This window comes from Gadus chalcogrammus, chromosome 4 (assembly GCF_026213295.1).
Source record: "Gadus chalcogrammus isolate NIFS_2021 chromosome 4, NIFS_Gcha_1.0, whole genome shotgun sequence".
Lineage (NCBI taxonomy): Eukaryota > Metazoa > Chordata > Actinopteri > Gadiformes > Gadidae > Gadus > Gadus chalcogrammus.
This window is the reverse complement of record NC_079415.1, coordinates 22,192,163-22,218,340: the sequence shown is the minus strand read 5'-3', so window position 1 is coordinate 22,218,340 and position 26,178 is coordinate 22,192,163. Positions and strand designations below refer to the sequence as shown.

Here is a 26,178-nt window from a genome sequence, read left to right as displayed (position 1 = left end):
GGAGGAGGCGTGTTCTGGCGCAAACGGTATTTTGCCGTCTCTGAATACCATTGCGCTACTGACCAGGAAATACCTGGTTTAAAGTCAGTGGCGCGTTGTTCAGACGCTATTTTAAGGGCGCATGCATACATGCGCATGCGATGCATATGGATTGCTTGTGCACCTCGCGCATACACTTTGCTTCTCTCATCTACCCAGCCGCACATTCTTGGTAAATTATTTGGGAAAGAACAGCTGATGCAGCGGTAATAAGTTGTACTTTTAAATCAATGCATCTGCAAACACCGTACAGCAAACACATATTTTCTTGACACAGACATCGTGTAGGCCTACATGCTCATAACTTTTAGGATTGATGAGTAGGCCTATTTGATCGTGAAAAACATTGTTTTACCGCGAGTGAGTGATGTTAAAAAGAATGAATGAATGCGGGCGTGCGTGTGTGCTCTGTAAGGAGCCCAGTTTCCAACCTCGAAATTTCACTTCATTTAAATTTAATTTGCATGGTATTTCTTATCCTTACCAGATGCCCAAACCACCTCAGCTGACTCCTTTCTAAGTAAAGGAGCAGCGGCTCTAATCCGAGTTCCTCACGGATGGCTGAGCTTCTCACCCTATCCTAAGGGAGACGCCAGCCACCCTTCTGAGAAAACTCATCTCGGCCGCTTGTACCCGCGATCTCGTCCTTTCGGTCATCACCCAACAATCATGACCATAGGTGAGGATAGGAACGAAGATCGACCGGTAGATCGAGAGCTTTGCCTTGCGGCTCAGCTCTCTTTTCGTAACAACGGTGGTAAAGCGAACGCAATACCGCCCCCGCTGCTCCGATTCTCCGGCCAATCTCACGCTCCATAGTTCCCTCACTCGCGAACAAGACCCCGAGGTAGGTACTTGAACTCCTTCACTTGGGCAAATTAAACACGTAACGCATAATACAATCAATGGCAATGTCTATTACCGCGGGCGGGGACACATGCATATTAGGATAGCATACAATACTGATAAGAAACAATGTTTATAATGTATTGCGTATATCATTAAATAGAACCACAGTTACCGCATATCATATGTTATAGCCTATCATACGTTTTCTTTGCCGAAATTTATTTGAGGACTCAGTATATTCCATGTGTGAATTAGGCCATATTATTTGGCAATAAACTAAGCCATTTGCAGTATGAAATTCTCGGAGACTGCAGACGCGCTGTCAAAATATCAACTCGTCCGATTCAAATGCGCTCATGGCTCTTAAAGGGGATGGGAGCTGGCACTCTCATTGGTTTGTTGCACGTTACGCCCAAACCACACCTACGGGTAATTAGGCTGCTTCAGACCAACCCTTTTGACACTTGCGCCGCGGCGCAAGCGTCATTTATCCGCCTGTAAAATAGCGATAGCGCCGTAGAACCGCCCACAAAGCTACTTGCGCTTTGCGCTTCCCACTTGCGTTTCAGACCGTTAAAATAGGGCCCCTAGAGTCTAACCAGCTGCTTCATCCACAGCAGTTTGGGTTTAGACAGAAATACTCAACTGAAACAGCTAATTGTTATTTGCTTGAAAACATAAAAGCTTCAATGGATAAAGGAAATGTTGTTGGAGCAGTGTTCCTAGACCTAAAAAAGGCCTTTGACACGGTAAACCACAGTACTCTAATGAACAAGTTAAAATCGTTCAAAATGTCATCAGAAGCTCTGCAGTGGTTTGCATCTTACCTGGAGGGGAGAGAGCAATGTGTCAGGGTCAATGGGGTCAGGTCCCATCTGCGTGCCAACAGCATGGGTGTACCGCAAGGGTCTGTACTTGGTCCACTGTTGTTTTCTATGTATATCAATGACCTACCAAACTGCTGTCCGGGGTCCAACTGTCAAATGTATGCTGATGACACTGTTATCCATGTGTCCAGTAAAACACCCAGCTTAGCAGGTGAGCACCTGACACAAGCATTACTCAGCATTTCAAAATGGCTTGAGCTGTCTCAGTTGACCATTAATGTGAAGAAAAACCGTCTCTATGTGCTTCTCCATCCGTAATAGGCCTATCACCGATGTTTTCGAGGTACGGATCAAAAATGAATTAATTGAATCAGTAAATGAGGTAAAATATCTGGGCATCATCCTGGATCAGAATTTAAAATTTGTTACGCAAATTAAGTATGTTGCAAAAAAGGCAAAACTAAATCTAAACTGTTTCCGTTTCATAAGAAGGGACTTGTCATGTCAAACGGCCAAATTATTTATGCACGCTATGATATTTTCTCATTTGTCATACTGTATCACATCATGGTCACAAGCTTCTTCTACTGCATTAAAACCTATCACCTCAATATACAAACAGACAATAAAAGTCATGGACCGGAAACCCATGAGATGGCATCACTGCGGCATTCTAAAAAAGCACAACCTTTTCACCTTTGATAACTTTATTAATTTTAGTACCGTATTTTCCGGACTATAAGTCGCGTTTTTTTTGTAGTTTGGCTTGCCCTGCGACTTATATTTCGAAGCGACTTATATGCCAAAATTGTGCGTACATAATCTTCGGCCGCAAGATGGCACCGTCATTCATTAGGCCTACAACTGAACGCTACAAGCCTACTGCACCACCGAATAAATTATAAATAAACTAGACCGTAGACAAAACAAAAGGGAACACAAAATAAAATGCCGCCAAATAGAAAAAGCTATGCTGCACAATTTAAACTGCAGATTATAAAGTATGCAGCCGAAAACGGCAATCGAGCAACAGAAAGAAAGTTTGGGGTGAGTGAAAAACTTGTCCGGGACTGGCGAAAAGCCGAGGAAACTCTAATTGCGATGAAAAAAAACAAAGAAAGCTAACCGGGGGCTGAAAGCCCGATGGCCAGAGCTGGAGGAACGAGTCCACAGATGGGTCATTGAACAGCGTGCTGCTGGCCGGGGCTTATCAACGGTGCAGTTGCGTCTCCATGCCCAGGTAGTTGCCAAGGAGATGAATATCACTGATTTTGCTGGCGGTCCATCTTGGTGCTATCGCTTCATGCAACGCAACCACCTGTCTATCAGAGCACGGACCACGGTGTGTCAGAAACTGCCACTGTTTAAATGTTTAAAAATAAATGCGACTTATACACCGATGCAACGTATATATGTTTTTTTCCTCGTCATGGAGCATTTTTTGACTGATGCGACTAATACTCGGGAGCGACGTATAGTCCGGAAAATACGGTAATCTTCAATTGTTTTTCAAGTGTGTAAATAACCATGTGTCACCACTGTTGTCTGAATTGGCCATCAGACGTCAGAGCTCTCGTCGGGCAAATACACGAGCCTCCATCAATGGTGATTGTCTTGTTCCCATGCACAGGACATCTTTCGGTCAGTCTGTCTTCTCTGCAAAGGGGGCAAAACTATGGAACCTCTTGCCCACTAGTCTAAAACAAGAGACTAACAGCAACACTTTTAACAGAGAACTAAAACAACGGCTCAAATCAAATCAACAGTGCTCACACAAATAATTTACAACTGGTTATTGTTTGATCATGCTGCCTTTGTTCTCTACGTAGCCTATATATATATATTCAACTCATTATATTGCTGCTCTGTACTCTACTGTATACTGCATTTTTACTCTTTTTAATTATCACTATCAGTTTTTTATCAGTATTTGATCTTGTTTCTGTCTTGTCTAGTTTCTTTTGTTGTTTTCAAAAAGCCTCCTGTGGACAGGTGTTGTAAACTAGCATTTATGCTAATACACTGTAAACAATGCATCTGGTTCGTCCAATGACATTGTCATGTCCATGTCCAAATAAAATCTACTATACTATACTATATGCTACCACCAGAAGTTCAACAAAGTGATCTCTGATCTGTGGGCGTAGCCTACATATCCCTTCAAATTAAATGCTACGTTTTATTTGTCAATCTGTTCTGTATCTCAATCAAGTTTGAGTTCCCAATTCTGCGCTCTCTTTTCTCAACAGATCCTGCAAATTTGTCATCCTACTAACCCTCTCCTAGTTTATTGAAAACAGAACAACCCAAAGACACTTTTTAGAGCCACGTCTTTTCTTGTTTACTTGTCCTTGATGTGTTTTAACTGTTAGCTGTTGTCTCTCACTGTCACTGTGCTTATCTGTTCGTCTTATTTGTTCATCTTTCTGTTGCCTGTCTATCTGTCTGTGGGTCTTCATCATGAGCGATTCAGAGCTTGAGGATCTGCTCCAGAGTTCTGATGACCTGGCTCATAAGCTGGACCTGCAAGAGGTGGATGACTTGCTGGGTGAGATATTAAGATACAGTGGCTTCATCCAACTGGAGCACCAGAAAAACGATATTTTCAGAAAGCTGGATGGCAGCAAGACCACAGCTGGTTAACACTGCAGTTGCAATAGAAAATGTGGAAGCCCACATGTGCCAACAGTGTTCGAGCAATTCCGCTGTTGTCCGTTGCCGTGATTGCCGTCCACGCCCCTTCTTCTGTGCCGAATGTGATGTCAGCATGCACACCAGACACCCCCTCCACAACAGAGATGGCAGTACTTCGGGATTCTTCCAGCCATTGCCCCCAACAACTTATTATCAGAACTTCCCCTGTGGTAAGTTCTGATTTGTGAGTGTACAAAATATATTTTCTAGCTTGACTGAACATTTAGCTTCTTCGTGTTAACTTTAATACTTATCAGCAGTGTGCTTCACATTCTTCAAGTCTTCTTAATTTTCTACTGTAAAGTTCATTCTATTTTTTGTCAGAAATCCGTCACTTTACAATGTTGTATAACCCAGTCAAGAAAAATTATTATTAATCCACATTTTCTTTTTTCACTGCGTTATGTACCTGTGGAGATCCCTGAAAAAATATGTGGTTGTCCAACAGACTCATTAAGGATCAAACCAGGAAAATCTGTGGCTGTGATCACAATGAATGGTAAAAATGTGAAGAAAATTAGTCCTCTTTGAAAAGTTTGTTCTTAATAATATCTATCCCATCTCACAAACTCCCAAATGTTTGTCATAGCTTTGTATGATATCTTAACATGAGTATTGAGTAATGCATTTAGACAGTGATGTCGACACAACTAAATGTTTATTAAAAATGTTTGTCATAGTTTTATTTTCTGTGATTCCAGTTTCATTACACGTAATGAATTTAGAATATACATACAGTACGTTACATAACTTTGACATTTCTGTATGATAACTCCTTCTTTTGACTGGTCTTATGAAATCTAATATTTTGAGGTACTACATTTTTGATCCTCACCTTGGTGTACTCATCTAAATTAAAACATAACAAGGCTTGGTGTTTTCCATGATATTTGTTTTTAGATGCATGTGTATTTTTGTCCTGCCCAGCTCCCAGCCTCATATGGATGTGCAGAACATCATTGTTTTGTTTTGTATTGAGAAATGCACAACATACTCTTAAGAAAGACTATTCGATAATTAAGTGTGTGAAAATTTACATAACAATGTTTTTTGTTTTTTTCAAGGACGACATGAGCTCAGCATGCCAGAGTTGGCTTGCAGTGCATGCAAAGCCACTTGGACTGCTGGAGTTGAGGAAGTTCTTAGGTGTGACTACTGGCCAGCTACACCTCACTTTGCCACAATCTGTGAAACAGATGTTTTCTTCTCATTTGAAGAATTGAAAATGGCTGCACCTGGACTGTCCTGTCAGGCATTTTTAAAAATGCTCGATCAGCGAACTGTCCGCTTTGGGCGTGTGAGTATTGAAGTTATTTGTTGTTTTTGACCAATTTATATTGTGCATAGAAATGCTGTGTCCTTATTTTACAAACTTTGTTGTATTTTTTTTAAATATCATTAGTTCAAGAAGTCCTTTTTGTGATAGACAGGGAAAATCTCAGGCGATAGCTTCTTGAAAAGCTTCTTCGAGTGGGAGGCTATGAGATATGAGGTGGACAGCCTCTGCAAGGAGGAGCCCTTCACCTGTTGAGCATGCAGCCTGGATATGCTTGCGGTTTCTGTGGATGGAAACCGCAAGCATTACCGCTTCAAAAACGCAGTACATTCAAATATTCATGATGTCAGTGTTTTTCTAATAACAAAAAAATAAGTCTCTTAATGTCTACAAATTAACCTTAGAATTCAAGATATCATGAACCGTCCCTTTGTTCTATTTAGATCTGAGGAGCAGGCCATTTTCAATGACGTCTTCATAGCAAAGGATGAAGACGTCACACGATTTGTCAACCATGTTCACAGCACAACAAAACATGTAATTGAAGATTATATTTATAGATGCAAGAATACAATGCTGACCTATTAAAGATTATTGATATGAACCGTAAGTTTCTAAACCATTTTCATCAATCAATTGTTATATTGTAGGTCTCCGGAAGAGGTGTTTGTGGCGAGGAATGGTCGGCGGCTCGAGAGACGTCCCAAAAATCAGCCAGCAAACTGGACGAGGAGGGACTGGAGCTGGCTGTTTGTCGTCATGGAGTCCTCCTCTGTGCCCTCAACATGTACAGGGGAGAAATCTTTGCCTGTCCCCTTTTTCTCCAGGAAAAGCTGGCCAGTAGTAGGCCTACATTCTTTTGCATGGATGTAGCCTGCAAGTACTTGCCATGCCTGCAGAAAATCATCAAAAGCTGCCCCGAGTTTCAACATCTGCTGGAAATGAAGCCCTTCCTCTCGGTGTTTCATGTGAAAACCTTCATGTCAACATTAACAAATTATAACATGCCTTGTCTTTTAATATGTTTTAAACAGATCAAATGGAGTGGAGCATTACTGGAGGGGGCTGGGTTAACACTTGGGGAGGAGGTGGAACAAGTGAATGCCTTCGTCTCTAGGATAGCAGTTACGACAAAGCACATGTCAAAAGCAGGTGAGTTGGCGACAAGGTATAAACTTTGGTTTAGGAAATAGGCAAAATAGTGATAAGATCATATTTTCTGTTGTAGGGGTGACAACATGTTAACACTCATGGCCATGCGGTGGAATGAGCAGAAGATGAAGAACTTGGCCACCTACCTGTCCCGCAGATATTTAAAAGTATATATATATTTTTTAAGCTATTTTTGGTAGTTATGAGTTTAATTTTTACTTAATTATTCCAATGCCTCTGATTGTTTGTAGACCACAAAAGCTCTCGACATGAAGACGATGGAAGTGGAGTCGATGAAGGCCGAGTTGGCAGCGACCGATGGGCAATTCGAGGACTGGGTCAGGGATGTGAAGGATTGGGCAGAAAGTGAGTAAATTATTAGTTGTTGTTTTTCAGAGTTTATAACCAACATTTATGTCTTAATCAGTCATTTTTGTTTTTTTCTTAGTCTCTTAGTGATGACACGTCTTATAACATTCTTCACTAACTAGTTTCAACAGAGCGTTCAAGATATAATCTGATACTCTACATCAGAGTTTTAGCAAATTTTGAAATGTTTAATTCATGGGTTAATAGTAAAATGTGTTTTCTGTTGGGTTTCGTTACAGACAGGCATACAAAACTAAGGTTTTCAGTTCATTGCCTTATCATAATGGTATTGGAGGATTTAAATAATTTGTGATCAAATCGCAGTGTTATATAAGGGTGCACTCACACTAGGCCATCTGGCCGTGGCCGTTTTCACACCTAACCGTGCTCAAATCTGCCAGTGTGAGTGTGGCCAGTCTGGCCAGGCCAGGCCAACTTGGCCACTTGGGAGAGGTGTGCTGCTACGGTACGGGCCGCCACGGTACAGATGCTAATGAGCCGATACGCGCACACGCACGGCTACGCAACCTGAGCTGGATGACGTATAGTCCATGCGACGACCATGGACATAATAAAGGCAACAAGCCTTCTTTCCCATTAAACGGTAAACATGGCGTCAAGCGGTTCAACTGTTGGTTCACGTTGGTCCCATATAGAAGTCGAAAAAGTACTCGAACTGTGTTCTGTGTTGTTGTCCATTGTTGTTAAAACTCTGACTGGCGGCAGACTTTATTATGGTCCATGCAGCGGACGCTTGGTGATGACGTGTTATGACGTGATGACGTATGTACAAGAGCCTACCGTGGCCAGGCCACAGTTGCGACGGCCAACGGCCACGGCCAGATGGCCTAGTGTGAGTGCAGGCCAGAGAACAATGGGGCCAGTTGAGCACGGTTAGATGTGAAAACGGCCAGATGGCCTAGTGTGAGTGCACCCTAAGTTACTCAAAGTGTAACACACACTTCTCCTCTCTACAGCAACAACCAGCAGCACAACAGACGCTGCTGCTTCCTTGGCCAGGAAGATAGAGACGCTGGTTGTGAGTGTAAAGAGACGCTCCCAGCGACTTTACAAAGACTAGGACTCAAACAAAGGTCGCGCAAGGACACGCCAGAAGATCAGGGAGGAGAAAGGGATCTTGGCTGCTGCTGTTCAGCAGTAGCTGAACAGCTCGGAACCATTCAGCAGAATGGTTCCGAGCACAGAAACTCTGTGCTTTGAAACCATTCTGTCTGGAGAGACAGCTTGGCCATGACAGCTACCTGGCAATGGTAGGGACAACAGCTGTTTAATACTTCCAGCAAATGTGGCACACTTTTCATGGATTATATTCGATTTATTTTGATCTTTCATACATATGAATGAAAGTCTTTTCATAAATGCTTCACAGACTCTGTCGACCTCAGGACGAAGAGGAGAGTTTTTGACGGTGTCATGGTGGAACGGAGACTAAGGGAAGAAAAAAAGATCCCTTTGTTAGAGATGAACCGCCACTGGAGGTCCTTAATAGTTCGTGGGGATTCCTTAAAAGAGCTGATTTCTAGGACAACAATGCAAGGTATTTTTTTTGATTTTACATCACATGAATGAACACATCAATGACTGATGAAAAAAGTCACTAATGCTGGCTTGGTTTTATGTTCAAGATTCACAGTGGGCTTTGACTGTGGAAGGAATGAAAGGTCTGCAGAGCATCGAGACAATGCTACCTCAAAGTTTTGACTGGAGAGGAGAACGTCCTTCAAATCTTTTCAGATGTGTACTCTGACAGTGACTCTGGTTCTGACCTTGAGGATCTGGAGTGAACAGGAAGTGAAAATGGTTGTGATGTTGTGTTCAATAATAAAATAGATGTTGTACTCGTGTTTGCTGTGTGTAGGTATATATTGACAACATCCTGAAAATTACGCTTACAACTCCTTATCTTCTGGCTGTTTTTGACTGATAGAGGTGCACAAAGATTTATGGCACATTGCACAAACATCAAATAGTCAATATTTTGCTTGGATGTAATGCATACATGCATACTGTAAGTATAGTAATGGAATAGTGATGGCAATTGTATTGATAAAATGGTAACCCTTCCTTTTACAGTCCCCTAATTGCTAGGTATTTACCCGGTACATACATGGTAAATCATAGTGTATTACTGGGTAATTACCACTGGTAATAAGAAGGTAAATACAGAGGTAGTTACCCGGCAAATACATGGTAAATCATAGTGTATTACTGGGTAATTACCACTGGTAATAAGAAGGTAAATACAGAGGAATTATCCAGTAAATTATAGTGTATTACTGCGTAATTACCACTGGTAACAAGAAGGTAAATACAGAGGGATTACAGCTGAAGTACTAAGTAAAACCTCCACTATTACCCATCAACTCAACTAAGTAGCGTGTAGTTGTAACTGTTTTAGGTTGGTAATAACTCAGATATTGTGTACTTCCTAGGAAATTAGGCAACCAATTCTTAGAAACACTTATTATCCAAGGTTTATGTTCTTAACAGCCAAAGTTTAATGATGTACAATCTAGAAATTAGCATAGTACTTTCCAATAAAATACTTTTCCTTAGTTATTATTCGTAGCTACACCCATTTAGAAAGGGTTTATTCGATTTACCACTATGGAATTACTTACGTGGTAACAACCTCTGCAGGAACAGTTTTCCTCTAGTGTTATGGTACATCTTCTTAAATACTGGGTACAAAGCCGTTTGTTTCCATGGTATTACCAGGTTCTTACCATATAATTTATAATAGATACATTCCATTATCCATGCAGTCAACACAAACTTGTATCATGTACGTTCTGCAACGTTACCAAGTAAAACACGACAATTTACCCAGTAATTAAGCTGAAACTGTACTGTAAAAGGAAGCCTCGTTTGTTTCCATGGTATTACCAGGTTCTTACCATATAATTTGTAATACATTATTCCCTTTTCCATGCAGTCAACACAAACTTGTACCATGTACGTTCTGCGACGTTACCAAGTAAAACACGACAATTTACCCAGTAATTAAGCTGAAACTGTACTGTAAAAGGAAGCCTTGTTTGTTTCCATGGTATTACCAGGTTCTTACCATATAATTTGTAATACATTATTCCCTTTTCAATGCAGTCAACACAAACTTGTACCATGTACGTTCTGCGACGTTACCAAGTAAAACACGACAATTTACCCAGTAATTAAGCTGAAACTGTACTGTAAAAGGAAGCCTTGTTTGTTTCAATGGTATTACCAGGTTCTTACCATATAATTTGTAATACCTTATTCCCTTTTCAATGCAGTCAACACAAACTTGTACCATGTACGTTCTGCGACGTTACCAAGTAAAACACGACAATTTACCCAGTAATTAAGCTGAAACTGTACTGTAAAAGGAAGCCTTGTTTGTTTCCATGGTATTACCAGGTTCTTACCATATAATTTGTAATACATTATTCCCTTTTCAATGCAGTCAACACAAACTTGTACCATGTACGTTCTGCGACGTTACCAAGTAAAACACGACAATTTACCCAGTAATTAAGCTGAAACTGTACTGTAAAAGGAAGCCTCGTTTGTTTCCATGGTATTACCAGGTTCTTACCATATAATTTGTAATACATTATTCCCTTTTCCATGCAGTCAACACAAACTTGTACCATGTACGTTCTGTGACGTTACCAAGTAAAACACGACAATTTACCCAGTAATTAAGCTGAAACTGTACTGTAAAAGGAAGCCTCGTTTTTTTCCATGGTATTACCAGGTTCTTACCATATCATTTGTAATACATTATTCCCTTTTCCATGCAGTCAACACAAACTTGTACCATGTACGTTCTGCGACATTACCAAGTAAAACACACCAATTTACCCAGTAATTAAGCTGAAACTGTACTATAAAGGAAGCCTTGTTTATTTCCATGGTATTACCAGGTTCTTACCATATAATTTGTAATACATTATTCCCTTTTCCATGCAGTCAACACAAACTTGTACCATGTACGTTCTGCGACGTTACCAAGTAAAACACGACAATTTACCCAGTAAGTAAGCTGAAACTGTACTGTAAAAGGAAGCCTTGTTTGTTTCCATGGTATTACCAGGCTCTTACCATATAAGTTGTAACTGGTTATTCCCTTTTCCATGCAATCAACACAAACCATATATGTTCTGCAACATCGTTCACCAGTAGTTAAGCACTTTAATTGTTGTTATAAAACCCCAAACCACTGTTGATGAAAGACATATTAAAATTAAACAAAATCAAAGGCTTATCTGTCAAACAATGCATATCTCACAAACAGGCACTGAACACTGAAGAAATCGGACAAAAAAAAGAGCCGTCCACATCAACTCAATTTAAATGTTACTGATGGTGTTTTCATAAAACACATGACAGTGTTATGGCAAGTGACCACAAGGAAGACTGCTTCAACCTCTACAATTTGAATAAGTGGTGAATGCCATGCAGCAATCTGCCTATGGGAGCATCTTTGTTGTCATTCGCAAACCAATGAGTCCACTCGATGAATGAGAGATGACTCTTTAGTGTCTTCTCTGTGAGGTATCCCTGCAGTCTCCACATCTCGGATTTGAAGGCTGACCAAGACCTGACCAGGTACCTCCAAATCTCCCCTTCAAGAATCAGAAGACAAGAAAATAAACTTTAGGACTGTCAATTAATGAACATTTCTAGAACATGTAGAACTCAAAGATTATTTGTTTATCAGTTAAGAAAGGATGCTGGTCCTCTGGCCATTGTGTTTGGTCATATTGAAAAGAGAAAAAGGCATAGCCATAAATACAGTTAATAGGACGGGAGGGGACAGGCTGTTAGCTCCGGTTAGCCCTTTAGCATCGAGCTAGCGGAGCTTCTGTCATTCAAATAACTCGGACATGTTGTTTAAAACCTATAACACCCAATTCATTAAAATATCCGGATTTAATCGGGATAAAATATCTCAGCAGCCCTTTGACATATCATAACCAACCTTAGTAAATAGACCCATGACCCCATAAAGGTTACACTGGATGAATTTGGTGACCTTTGACCGCTAGGTGGCGCTGTTATTAATGTTGATGTATTTTGACTCCTTTCTCTTCACATGAGTACATTTAAAACTTATTTTCAATGTCTAGTGATACTATTAGACCTCCCCGTATAGCTATTATATTATTTCTTGCAGAAATATCCGCGACAGCCAATGATATTCGACCGCGAATCCGCCAAACCGGAAACACGCCAATATCTCAGCATCCCTTTAACATATCATAACCAAACTTGTTACATAGACCCATAACATCATCTTGGGGACACTTAATGAATTTGGTGACCATTGACCTCTAAGGGGCGCTATAATTAATGAAGACGTGTTTTAACTCCTCTCTCTTCACATGAGTACATTTCAAACTTATGTTCAATGTCTGATGATACTGTCAGACCTCCCTATGTCGCCTATGAATTATTTCTCATGGCAACATCAGAACTTGGCCACCATGTTGAAAGTTGTCAAAATCAGTTGTAAATTTCCACAGGCCACAAATTATGTCCAATCTTCATGAAACTTGGCATATATTATCTTCAGACCAAGCTGAACAAATGTGTTAAACAGCTTTCTCAAATTCAAAACCGTTTGGCCGTGACAGGCAATCAAACGTGACGGCGCTCATTAATGGGTAGACACTGCACTCGTGTGGCGCTCATTAATGGGTAGACACTGCACTCGTGTGGCGACAAGCGGTACTCAATGTATAATGCAACAATGACTATATTTACCATTCCGCCCACCTACTATATAAACTGCGATTCCCACTGGATTAGATGCTTCACGAACCACCTCCAGAACGGATGCTTCTTTACATTGTGTCTCTTTGAGGGATATTGTTCCGAATACCCCTATGTATTTGTGACATTTGTTCTGTCAGGCAGACTGTATTGCGCCCTTACCTCTAGGTGGGGTCATTTTCCCACATAATGCTCATCCCACCGGCTGTCGGCATTGCCGATTTCCGAGGCAGTCGTCATGTAGCCCCCTGGCCGATTGCGTCCATCCGGCAGAATTAGCCTACCGAGTCCGATTATGCTTGACACCCGTATTGCTGCTCGCAGCTATATTTGGGTGTCAAGCAACTATGTTGCGAGACAACCTATTGTTTTTGTACGAATTCCTATTATTGGGTGTCAAGCAACTATGTTGCGAGACAACCTATTGTTTTTGTATGAATTCCTATTATTATACTGCCATGGGAGTCAATGGCAGCCCATAGCACCGCTTGGTGAAAAGTTGTGAAATTTGGCACACTGGTTCAGGACAGCTCCATTAGCCCATTAGGCCAATCTCAGGTCGCCTGCCCAACAGCTCTAGCGCCACCAACAGGTCAAAGTTGGACATGCATTCATGTTCATAACTTTCGACTTATTTGACCAATATTCACAAACCAGGTATCATTGGATTCCTTGAACCAAGCCCAGTTCAACACACCCTATGACGTCATTGCGCCATGACGTATATTCCCGCCATCTTGGTTTATGTCAAAAACCTTCAAAGTGCTACTCCTATCACAAATCTTGTCCAATCATCTCGAAACTTGGCACATATGATCTTCCGGACATGTTTGATAAAAAACATTGAATAGATTTTTCAAATTCTAAACCGTTTGGCCGCTAAAGCCAATCAAATTTGGCGGCAAAGCCGCCAAACGGGATGTAAGCCCATATCTCAGCAGCCCTTTGACATATCATAACCAACCTTGGTATATAGACCTAAGACCCCATAATGGTGACACTTAATGAATTTGGTGACCTTTGACCTCTAGGATGCGCTGTTATTAATGTTGATGTGTTTTGACTCCTTTCTCCTCACATGAGTACATTTAAAACTTATTTTCAATGTATTGTGATACTCTCAGACCTCCCCGTATAGCTATATTATTTCTTGCAGAAATATCCGCGACAGCAAATGATATTCGACCGCGAAGCCCCTAAACTGGAAACACGCCAATATCTCAGCAGCCCTTTGACATATCATAACCAAACTTGATACATAGACCCATAACATCATCATGGGGACACTCAATGAATTTGGTGACCATTGACCTCTAGGGGGCGCTATAATTAATGAAGGCGTGTTTTAACTCCTCTCTCTTCACATGAGTACATTTCAAACTTATTTTTAATGTCTGAGGATACTGCCAGACCTCCTTATATAGCTTATAAATGATTTCTCATTGCAACATCAGAACTTGGCCGCCATGTTGAAAGTTGTCAAAATCAGTTGTAAAGTTCCACAGGCCACAAATGATGTCCAATCTTCATAAAACTTGGCATATATGATCTTCAGACCAAGCTGAACAAATACATTAAACAGCTTTCTCAAATTCAAAACCGTTTGGCCGTGACAGGCAATCAAACATGACGGCGCTCATTAATGGGTAGACACTGCACTAGTGTGGCGATAAGCGGTACTTAATGTATGATGCAACAATGACTATATTTACCATTCCGCCCACTTACAATATAAACTGCAATTCCCACTGGATTAGATGCTTCACGAACCACCTCCAGAACGGATGCTTGTTTACATTGTGTCTCTTTTAGGGATATTGTTCCGAATACCCCTATGTATTTGTGACATTTGTTCTGTCAGGCAGACTGTACTGCGCCCTTACCTCTAGGTGGGGTCATTTTCCCAATTGGTAAACATTGACGTATACTTGCATAGCGCTCATCCCACCGGCTGTCGGTATTGCCGATTACCGAGACGGTCGTCATGTAGCCCCCTGGCCGATTACGTCCGTCCGGCAGAATTTGCCTTCCGAGTCCTATTATGCTTGACACCCACATTGCTGCTCGCAGCTATATTTGGGTGTCAAGCAACTATGTTGCGAGACAACCTATTGTTATTGTACGAATTCTTCTTATTATTATTGGGTGTCAAGCAACTATGTTGCGAGACAACCTATTGTTATTGTACGAATTCTTCTTCTTATTATTATTATTATTATTATTATTATTATGCTGCCATTGGAGTCAATGGTAGCCCATAGAACCGCTTGGCGAAAAGTTGTGAAATTTGGCACACTGGTTCAGGACAGCCCCATTAGCCCATTAAGCCAATCTCAGGTCGCTAGCCCAACAGCTCTAGCGCCACCAACAGGTCAAAGTTGGGCATGCATTCATGTTCATAACTTTCGACCTATTCGACCAATATTCACAAACCAGGTATCATTGGATTCCTTGAACCAAGCCCAGTTCAACACACCCTATGACGTCATTGTGCCATGACGTATATTTCCGCCATCTTGGTTTATGTCAAAAACCTTCAAAATGCTACTTCTATCACAAATCTTGTCCAATCATCTCTAATCTTGGCACACATGATCTTCTGGCCATGCTTGATAAAAAACATCGAATAGATTTGTCAAATTCAAAACCGTTTGTCCGCTAAAGCCAATCAAATTTAACCGCCAAGTTGCCAAACCGGAAGTAAGCCCATATCTCAGAAGCCCTTTGACCTATCATAACCAACCTTGGTAGAGAGACCCATGACCGCATCACGGTGACACTGAATGAATTTGGTGACCCTTGACCTCTAGGTGGCGCTGTTATTAATGTCGATGTGTTTTGACTCCTCTCTCTTCACATGAGTACATTTAAAACTTATTTTCAATGTCTGGTGATACTATCAGACCTCCCCATATAGCTCATATATTACGTCTTGCAGAAATATCCGCGACAGCCAATGATATTCGAGCGCGAAGCCGGAAAACCGGAAACACGCCAATATCTCTGCAGCCCTTTGACATATCATAACCAAACTTGATACATTGACCCATAACATAATCATGGGGACACTCAAAGAATTTGGTGACCATTGACCGCTAGGGGGCGCTATAATTAATGAAGACGTGTTTTAACTCCTCTCTCTTCACATGAGTACATTTCAAACTTATTTTCAATGTCTGATGATACTGTCAGACCTACTCATATAGCTTATAAATTATTTCTCATTGCAACATCAGAACTTGGCCGCCATGTTGAAAGTTGTCAAAATCAGTTGTAAATTCCCACAGGCCACAAATTATGTCCAATCTTCATGAAACTCTGCATATATGATCTTCAGACCAAGCTGAACTAATGTGTTAAACAGCTTTCTCAAATTCAAAACCGTTTGGCCGTGACAGGCAATCAAACTTGACGGCGCTCATTAATGGGTAGACACTGCACTCGTGTGGCGATAAGCGGTACTTAATGTATAATGCAACAATGACTATATTTACCATTCCGCCCACTTAAAATATAAACTGCAATTCCCACTGGATCAGATGCTTCACGAACCACCTCCAGAAGGGATGCTTGTTTACATGGTGTCTCTTTTAGGGATATTGTTCCGAATACCCCTATGTATTTGTGACATTTGTTCTGTCAGGCAGACTGCATTGCGCCCTTACCTCTAGGTGGGGTCCTTTTTCCCATTTACTCATCCCACCGGCTGTCGGTATTGCCGATTTCCGAGGCGGTCGTCATGTAGCCCCCTGGCCAAATGCGTCCATCCGGCAGAATTAGCCTACCGAGTCCGATTATGCTTGACACCCACATTGCTGCTCGCAGCTATATTTGGGTGTCAAGCAACTATGTTGCGAGACAACCTATTGTTTTTGTATGAATTCCTATTATTATACTGCCATGGGAGTCAATGGCAGCCCATAGAACCGCTTGGTGAAAAGTTGTGAAATTTGGCACACTTGTTCAAGACAGCCCCATTAGCCCATTAAGCCAATCTCAGGTAGGTAGCCCAACAGCTCTAGCGCCACTAACAGGTCAAAGTTGGACATGCATTCATGTTCATAACTTTCGACCCATTCGACCAATATTGACAAACCAGGTATCATTGGATTCCTTGAACCAAGCCTAGTTCAACACACCCTATGACGTCATTGCGCCATGACGTATATTTCCGCCATCTTGGTTTATGTCAAAAACCTTCAAAATGCTACTTCTATCACAAATCTTGTCCAATCATCTCGAAACTTGGCACACATGATCTTCTGGCCATCTTTGATGAAAAACATCGAATAGATTTGTCAAATTCAAAACCGTTTGCCCGCTAAAGCCAATCAAATTTGGCGGCAAAGCCGCCGAACAGGAGGTGAGCCGATTTCTCAGCAACCCTTTGACATATCATAACCAGACTTGGTATATAGACCCATGGCCTCATAAAGGTGACACTGATAGAATTTGGTGACCTTTGTTCTCTAGGGGGCGCTGTTATTAATGTCGATGTGTTTTGACTCCTCTCACTTCACATGAGTATATTTAAAACTTATTTTCAATGTCTGGTGATACTATCAGACCTCCCCATATAGCTAGTATATTATTTTTTTGCAGAAATATCTGCGATAGCCAATGATATTCGACCGCGAAGCCGCCAAACCGGAAACACGCCAATATCTCTGCAGCCCTTTGACATATCATAACCAAACTTGATAGATAGACCCATCACATCATCATGGGGACACTCACTGAATCTGGTGACCATTGACATCTAGGGGGCGCTATAATTAATGAAGACGTGTTTTAACTCCTCTCTCTTCACATGAGTACATTGCAAACTTATTTTCAATGTCTGATGATACTGTCAGACCTCCCCATATAGCTTACTAATTATTTCTCATGGCATCATCAGAACTTGGCCACCATGTTGAAAGTTCTCAAAATCAGTTGTAAATTTCCACAGGCCACAAATATTGTCCAATCTTCATAAAACTTTGCATATATGATCTTCAGACGAAGCTGAACAAATGTATCAAACAGCTTTCTCAAATTCAAAACCGTTTGGCCGTGACAGCCAATCAAACGTGACGGCGCTCATTAATGGGTAGACACTGCACTCGTGTGGCGATAAGCGGTACTTAATGTATAATGCAACAATTAATCTATTTACCATTCCGCCCACCTACATTATAAACTGCAATTCCCACTGGATTAGATGTTTCACGAACAACCTCAAGAACGGATGCTTCTTTACATTGTGTCTCTTTTAGGGATATTGTTCCGAGTACCCCTATGTATTTGTGACATTTGTTCTGTCAGGCAGACTGCATGGCGCCCTTACCTCTAGGTGGGGTCCTTTTCCCATTTACTCATCCCACCGGCTGTCGGTATTGCCGATTTCCGAGGCGGTCGTCATGTAGCCCCCTGGCCGATTGCGTCCATCCGGCAGAATTAGCTTACCGAGTCCCATTACGCTTGACACCCACATTGCTGCTCGCAGCTATATTTGGGTGTCAAGCAACTATGTTGCGAGACAACCTATTGTTTTCGTACGAATTCCTATTATTATTATTATTATTATCCTTCAATGGGAGTCAATGGCAGCCCATAGAACCGCTTGGCGAAAAGTTGTGAAATTTGGCACACTGGTTCAGGACAGCCCCATTAGCCCATTAAGCCAATCTCAGGTCGCTAGCCCAACAGCTCTAGCGCCACCAACAGGTCAAAGTTGGGCATGCATTCATGTTCATAACTTTCGACCTATTCGACCAATAATCACAAACCAGGTATCATTGGATTCCTTGAACCAAGCCCAGTTCAACACACCCTATGACGTCATTGTGCCATGACGTATATTTCCGCCATCTTGGTTTATGTCAAAAACCTTCAAAATGCTACTTCTATCACAAATCTTGTCCAATCATCTCGAATCTTGGCACACATGATCTTCTGGCCATGCTTGATAAAAAAACATCGAATAGATTTGTCAAATTCAAAACCGTTTGTCCGCTAAAGCCAATCAAATTTAACCGCCAAGTTGCCAAACCGGAAGTAAGCCCATATCTCAGAAGCCCTTTGACCTATCATAACCAACCTTGGTAGAGAGACCCATGACCGCATCACGGTGACACTGAATGAATTTGGTGACCCTTGACCTCTAGGTGGCGCTGTTATTAATGTCGATGTGTTTTGACTCCTCTCTCTTCACATGAGTACATTTAAAACTTATTTTCAATGTCTGGTGATACTATCAGACCTCCCCATATAGCTCATATATTACGTCTTGCAGAAATATCCGCGACAGCCAATGATATTCGAGCGCGAAGCCGGAAAACCGGAAACACGCCAATATCTCTGCAGCCCTTTGACATATCATAACCAAACTTGATACATTGACCCATAACATAATCATGGGGACACTCAAAGAATTTGGTGACCATTGACCGCTAGGGGGCGCTATAATTAATGAAGACGTGTTTTAACTCCTCTCTCTTCACATGAGTACATTTCAAACTTATTTTCAATGTCTGATGATACTGTCAGACCTACTCATATAGCTTATAAATTATTTCTCATTGCAACATCAGAACTTGGCCGCCATGTTGAAAGTTGTCAAAATCAGTTGTAAATTCCCACAGGCCACAAATTATGTCCAATCTTCATGAAACTCTGCATATATGATTTTCAGACCAAGCTGAACTAATGTGTAAAACAGCTTTGTCAAATTCAAAACCGTTTGGCCGTGACAGGCAATCAAACTTGACGGCGCTCATTAATGGGTAGACACTGCACTCGTGTGGCGATAAGCGGTACTTAATGTATAATGCAACAATGACTATATTTACCATTCCGCCCACTTAAAATATAAACTGCAATTCCCACTGGATCAGATGCTTCACGAACCACCTCCAGAAGGGATGCTTGTTTACATGGTGTCTCTTTTAGGGATATTGTTCCGAATACCCCTATGTATTTGTGACATTTGTTCTGTCAGGCAGACTGCATTGCGCCCTTACCTCTAGGTGGGGTCCTTTTTCCCATTTACTCATCCCACCGGCTGTCGGTATTGCCGATTTCCGAGGCGGTCGTCATGTAGCCCCCTGGCCAAATGCGTCCATCCGGCAGAATTAGCCTACCGAGTCCGATTATGCTTGACACCCACATTGCTGCTCGCAGCTATATTTGGGTGTCAAGCAACTATGTTGCGAGACAACCTATTGTTATTGTACGAATTCTTATTATTATTATTATTATTATGCTGCCATTGGAGTCAATGGCAGCCCATAGAACCGCTTGGCGAAAAGTTGTGAAATTTGGCACACTTGTTCAGGACTGCCCCATTAGCCCATTAAGCCAATCTCAGGTCGCTAGCCCAACAGCTCTAGCGCCACCAACAGGTCAAAGTTGGGCATGCATTCATGTTCATAACTTTCGACCTATTCGACCAATTTTCACAAACCAGGTATCATTGGATTCCTTGAACCAAGCCCAGTTCAACACACCCTATGACGTCATTGCGTTATGACGTATATGTCCGCCATCTTGGTTTATGTCAAAAACCCTCAAAATGCTACTTCTATCACAAATCTTGTCCAATCATCTCGAAACTTGGTACACATGATCTTCTGGCCATGCTTGATGAAAAACATCGAATAGATTTGTCAAATTCAAAACCGTTTGCCCGCTAAAGCCAATCAAATTTGGCGGCGAAGCCGCCAAACAGGAAGTGAGCCGATTTCTCAGCATCCCTTTGACATATCATAACCAGACTTGGTATATAGACCCATGGCCTCATAAAGGTGACACTGATTTAATTTGGTGACCTTTGACCTGGAGGGGGCGCTGTTATTAATGTCCATGTGTTTTGACCTCTTTCTCTTCACATGAGTACATTTACAACTTATTTTCAATGTCTGGTGATACTATCAGACCTCCCCGTATAGCTAGTATATTATAACTTGCACAAATATCCGCGACAGCCAATGATATTCAACCGCGAAGCCGCCAAACTGGAAAAACGCCAATATCTCAGCATCCCTTGGACAAATCATAACCAAACTTGATACCTAGACCCATAACATCATTATGGGGACACTCAATGAATTTGGTGACCATTGACCTCTAGGGGGCGCTATAATTAATGAAGACGTGTTTTAACTCCTCTCTCTTCACATGAGTACATTTCAAACTTATTATCAATGTTTAATGATACTGTCAGACCTCCCCATATATCTTGTAAATTATTTTGTTGATATTGTTCCGAATACCCCTATGTATTTGTGACATTTGTTCTGTCAGGCAGACTGCATTGCCCCCTTACCTCTAGGTGGGGTCCTTTTCCCATTTACTCATCCCACCGGCTGTCGGTATTGCCGATTTCCGAGGCGGTCGTCATGTAGCCCCCTGGCCGATTGCGTCCATCCGGCAGAATAAGCCTACCGAGTCCGATTATGCTTGACACCCACATTGCTGCTCGCAGCTATATTTGGGTGTCAAGCAACTATGTTGCGAGACAACCTATTGTTATTGTACGAATTCTTATTATTATTGGGTGTCAAGCAACTATGTTGCGAGACAACCTATTGTTATTGTACGAATTCTTATTATTATTATTATTATTATTATTATTATGCTGCCATTGGAGTCAATGGTAGCCCATAGAACCGCTTGGCGAAAAGTTGTGAAATTTGGCACACTGGTTCAGGACAGCCCCATTAGCCCATTAAGCCAATCTCAGGTCGCTAGCCCTACAGCTCTAGCGCCACCAACAGGTCAAAGTTGGGCATGCATTCATGTTCATAACTTTCGACCTATTCGACCAATATTCACAAACCAGGTATCATTGGATTCCTTGAACCAAGCCCAGTTCAACAAACCCTATGACGTCATTGTGCCATGACGTATATTTCCGCCATCTTGGTTTATGTCAAAAACCTTCAAAATGCTACTTCTATCACAAATCTTGTCCAATCATCTCGAATCTTGACACACATGATCTTCTGGCCATGCTTGATAAAAAACATCGAATAGATTTGTCAAATTCAAAACCGTTTGTCCGCTAAAGCCAATCAAATTTAACCGCCAAGTTGCCAAACCGGAAGTAAGCCCATATCTCAGAAGCCCTTTGACCTATCATAACCAACCTTGGTAAAGAGACCCATGACCGCATCACGGTGACACTGAATGAATTTGGTGACCCTTGACCTCTAGGTGGCGCTGTTATTAATGTCGATGTGTTTTGACTCCTCTCTCTTCACATGAGTACATTTAAAACTTATTTTCAATGTCTGGTGATACTATCAGACCTCCCCATATAGCTCATATATTACGTCTTGCAGAAATATCCGCGACAGCCAATGATATTCGAGCGCGAAGCCGGAAAACCGGAAACATGCCAATATCTCTGCAGCCCTTTGACATATCATAACCAAACTTGATACATTGACCCATAACATAATCATGGGGACACTCAAAGAATTTGGTGACCATTTACCGCTAGGGGGCGCTATAATTAATGAAGACGTGTTTTAACTCCTCTCTCTTCACATGAGTACATTTCAAACTTATTTTCAATGTCTGATGATACTGTCAGACCTACTCATATAGCATATAAATTATTTCTCATTGCAACATCAGAACTTGGCCGCCATGTTGAAAGTTGTCAAAATCAGTTGTAAATTCCCACAGGCCACAAATTATGTCCAATCTTCATGAAACTCTGCATATATGATCTTCAGACCAAGCTGAACTAATGTGTTAAACAGCTTTCTCAAATTCAAAACCGTTTGGCCGTGACAGGCAATCAAACTTGACGGCGCTCATTAATGGGTAGACACTGCACTCGTGTGGCGATAAGCGGTACTTAATGTATAATGCAACAATGACTATATTTACCATTCCGCCCACTTAAAATATAAACTGCAATTCCCACTGGATCAGATGCTTCACGAACCACCTCCAGAAGGGATGCTTGTTTACATGGTGTCTCTTTTAGGGATATTGTTCCGAATACCCCTATGTATTTGTGACATTTGTTCTGTCAGGCAGACTGCATTGCGCCCTTACCTCTAGGTGGGGTCCTTTTTCCCATTTACTCATCCCACCGGCTGTCGGTATTGCCGATTTCCGAGGCGGTCGTCATGTAGCCCCCAGGCCAATTGCGTCCATCCGGCAGAATTAGCCTACCGAGTCCGATTATGCTTGACACCCACATTGCTGCTCGCAGCTATATTTATTATTATTATTATGCTGCCATTGGAGTCAATGGCAGCCCATAGAACCGCTTGGCGAAAAGTTGTGAAATTTGGCACACTTGTTCAGGACTGCCCCATTAGCCCATTAAGCCAATCTAAGGTCGCTAGCCCAACAGCTCTAGCGCCACCAACAGGTCAAAGTTGGGCATGCATTCATGTTCATAACTTTCGACCTATTCGACCAATTTTCACAAACCAGGTATCATTGGATTCCTTGAACCAAGCCCAGCTCAACAAACCCTATGACGTCATTGCGCCATGACGTATATGTCCGCCATCTTGGTTTATGTCAAAAACCTTCAAAATGCTACTCCTATCACAAATCTTGTCCAATCATCTCGAATCTTGACACACATGATCTTCTGGCCATGCTTGATAAAAAACATCGAATAGATTTGTCAAATTCAAAACCGTTTGTCCGCTAAAGCCAATCAAATTTAACCGCCAAGTTGCCAAACCGGAAGTAAGCCCATATCTCAGAAGCCCTTTGACCTATCATAACCAACCTTGGTAGAGAGACCCATGACCGCATCACGGTGACACTGAATGAATTTGGTGACCCTTGACCTCTAGGTGGCGCTGTTATTAATGTCGATGTGTTTTGACTCCTCTCTCTTCACATGAGTACATTTAAAACTTATTTTCAATGTCTGGTGATACTATCAGACCTCCCCATATAGCTCATATATTACGTCTTGCAGAAATATCCGCGACAGCCAATGATATTCGAGCGCGAAGCCGGAAAACCGGAAACACGCCAATATCTCTGCAGCCCTTTGACATATCATAACCAAACTTGATACATTGACCCATAACATAATCATGGGGACACTCAAAGAATTTGGTGACCATTGACCGCTAGGGGGCGCTATAATTAATGAAGACGTGTTTTAACTCCTCTCTCTTCACATGAGTACATTTCAAACTTATTTTCAATGTCTGATGATACTGTCAGACCTACTCATATAGCTTATAAATTATTTCTCATTATTATTGGGTGTCAAGCAACTATGTTGCGAGACAACCTATTGTTATTGTACGAATTCTTATTATTCTTATTGGGTGTCAAGCAACTATGTTGCGAGACAACCTATTGTTATTGTACGAATTCTTATTATTATTGGGTGTCAAGCAACTATGTTGCGAGACAACCTATTGTTATTGTACGAATTCTTATTATTATTATTATTATTATTATTATGCTGCCATTGGAGTCAATGGCAGCCCATAGAACCGCTTGGCGAAAAGTTGTGAAATTTGGCACACTTGTTCAGGACTGCCCCATTAGCCCATTAAGCCAATCTAAGGTCGCTAGCCCAACAGCTCTAGCGCCACCAACAGGTCAAAGTTGGGCATGCATTCATGTTCATAACTTTTGACCTATTCGACCAATTTTCACAAACCAGGTATCATTGGATTCCTTGAACCAAGCCCAGTTCAACACATCCTATGACGTCATTGCGCCATGACGTATATGTCCGCCATCTTGGTTTATGTCAAAAACCTTCAAAATGCTACTCCTATCACAAATCTTGTCCAATCATCTCGAAACTTGGCACACATGATCTTCTGGCCATCCTTGATGAAAAACATCGAATAGATTTGTCAAATTCAAAACCGTTTGCCCGCTAAAGCCAATCAAATTTGGCGGCAAAGCCGCCAAACAGGAAGTGAGCCGATTTCTCAGCATCCCTTTGACATATCATAACCAGACTTGGTATATAGACCCATGGCCTCATAAAGGTGACACTGATTTAATTTGGTGACCTTTGACCTGTAGGGGGCGCTGTTATTAATGTCCATGTGTTTTGACCTTTTTCTCTTCACATGAGTACATTTACAACTTATTTTCAATGTCTGGTGATACTATCAGACCTCCCCGTATAGCTAGTATATTATAACTTGCACAAATATCCGCGACAGCCAATGATATTCAACCGCGAAGCCGCCAAACTGGAAAAACGCCAATATCTCAGTATCCCTTGGACAAATCATAACCAAACTTGATACATAGACCCATAACATCATTATGGGGACACTCAATGAATTTGGTGACCATTGACCTCTAGGGGGCGCTATAATTAATGAAGACGTGTTTTAACTCCTCTCTCTTCACATGAGTACATTTCAAACTTATTATCAATGTTTAATGATACTGTCAGACCTCCCCATATATCTTGTAAATTATTTTGTTGATATTGTTCCGAATACCCCTATGTATTTGTGACATTTGTTCTGTCAGGCAGACTGCATTGCCCCCTTACCTCTAGGTGGGGTCCTTTTCCCATTTACTCATCCCACCGGCTGTCGGTATTGCCGATTTCCGAGGCGGTCGTCATGTAGCCCCCTGGCCGATTGCGTCCATCCGGCAGAATAAGCCTACCGAGTCCGATTATGCTTGACACCCACATTGCTGCTCGCAGCTATATTTGGGTGTCAAGCAACTATGTTGCGAGACAACCTATTGTTATTGTACGAATTCTTATTATTATTATTATTATTATGCTGCCATTGGAGTCAATGGCAGCCCATAGAACCGCTTGGCGAAAAGTTGTGAAATTTGGCACACTTGTTCAGGACTGCCCCATTAGCCCATTAAGCCAATCTAAGGTCGCTAGCCCAACAGCTCTAGCGCCACCAACAGGTCAAAGTTGGGCATGCATTCATGTTCATAACTTTTGACCTATTCGACCAATTTTCACAAACCAGGTATCATTGGATTCCTTGAACCAAGCCCAGTTCAACACATCCTATGACGTCATTGCGCCATGACGTATATGTCCGCCATCTTGGTTTATGTCAAAAACCTTCAAAATGCTACTCCTATCACAAATCTTGTCCAATCATCTCGAAACTTGGCACACATGATCTTCTGGCCATCCTTGATGAAAAACATCGAATAGATTTGTCAAATTCAAAACCGTTTGCCCGCTAAAGCCAATCAAATTTG

The 26,178-nt window shown here is 41.7% G+C and overlaps 1 long non-coding RNA gene across 2 annotated transcripts; it reads left to right on the top strand.

The window, feature by feature from the left end:
- Nucleotides 1-4,236: 4,236 nt before the first annotated feature.
- LOC130381534 (uncharacterized) lies at nt 4,237-7,237 on the top strand. 2 transcript variants are annotated; one of them, XR_008895433.1, is made up of 4 exons: nt 4,237-6,222; nt 6,336-6,837; nt 6,914-7,004; nt 7,089-7,237. It is a non-coding gene; the product is annotated as an uncharacterized LOC130381534 (long non-coding RNA). The 2 variants fall into 2 exon arrangements; XR_008895432.1 differs by having other exon boundaries at nt 4,237-6,837.
- Nucleotides 7,238-26,178: the final 18,941 nt, after the last annotated feature.